At 53.2% G+C, this 1,174-nt stretch overlaps 1 pseudogene; it reads left to right on the top strand.

Moving 5' to 3' along the window:
* The first annotated feature begins 982 nt into the window (after positions 1–982).
* LOC119346095 lies at positions 983–1,121 on the top strand (annotated as a pseudogene).
* The last annotated feature ends 53 nt before the right edge of the window (positions 1,122–1,174 follow it).

The raw sequence follows: 1,174 nt of genomic DNA, 5'->3' as shown, positions 1-1,174 counted from the left end.
AACAGGGAACTACTCAAGCCTGGGCAAGTAAAAAAGCACAACTTCCTATATTTCAGCCAAGAATCCCACTAGAAAACCAGAAAAATAGCCCAGCTTTCTTAATTAGGCATGGTTGCTTGTCCTGACTCGTCAACCATATACGTATATGAATTAGAAGGAGCGGCATTTCAGTGATACGCCTCCTACACAGGAGCACAAGAGAGGGAGGTAGAGGTAGGAGATTGTTAAACATAGTACAACAGGCCCATAGGGCGCACCGGCCGAACCTGGCCTAGCTAGATAGATAGAGTCCATCTTGTTGTAACTTCTTATCTCTATCTCTCTAGATCTTTCTTGTCTCTCAAGATGTAATCCCAACAAACCTTGTATGCTTATCAGGGAGATGCCCCTGCCTATATAACATGCAACCGTCGCCTCCAACGAGGTACGACGCTCTCCGCTCGTTTACATGGTAATCAGAGCCTCCTCTATCCATCACATCTAGCAAAAACACCTACCACCAGCCATGTCGTCCTCAAGCTCTGTCCAGATCGCCTCCATGGGGCTGGTCGCCGAGAAGCTCACCCGCACCAACTACGTTCTGTGGCGTGCGCAGGTGACTCCGCAGCTAAGAGGTGCTGGTTACTTCGGCTACGTCGACGGAACGATGCCGGAGCCCGCCCAGTTCATCGTCAAGAAGGACAAGGACGGGAAAGAGGAGACAACACCCAACCCTCTCTATCCGATCTGGTTCAGAGAAGGGCAGCAGGTACTTGGATACTTGCTCAATAACCTCACCAAGGAAGTCCTCGTGCAGGTCACGTCCATAGCCACGCCGCACGAGCTCTGGGCAGCCCTTGCCCACATGTTCTCCTCGCAGTCCAGGGCGCGCGTCAACAACATCAGGGTTGCGCTCTCCACGGCGCAGAAGGGAACGCAGTCAGTGGCTGCCTACTTCGCCCACATGAGGTCCCTTGCAGATGAGCTCGCAGCTGCTGGGAAGCCGATCGATGATGATGAGCTTATCTCCTACATCACCTCCGGCCTTGACATGGAGTATCAACCCCTCATCTCCGCCAACGACGCACGCACCGAGCCCATCAGCATCGACGACCTCTACGCCCAGATGAGTAACTTTGATCAGCGCCTCGCCCTTTACAGCACGGCAGGATCCGGTGGAGGATTCAAGTCCTCT

Source organism: Triticum dicoccoides, unplaced genomic scaffold, assembly GCF_002162155.2.
Source record: "Triticum dicoccoides isolate Atlit2015 ecotype Zavitan unplaced genomic scaffold, WEW_v2.0 scaffold38957, whole genome shotgun sequence".
NCBI classification, from domain to species: Eukaryota; Viridiplantae; Streptophyta; class Magnoliopsida; order Poales; family Poaceae; genus Triticum; species Triticum dicoccoides.
The sequence above is the reverse complement of the archived record's forward strand: the minus strand, read 5'-3'. Positions and strand labels throughout refer to the sequence as shown.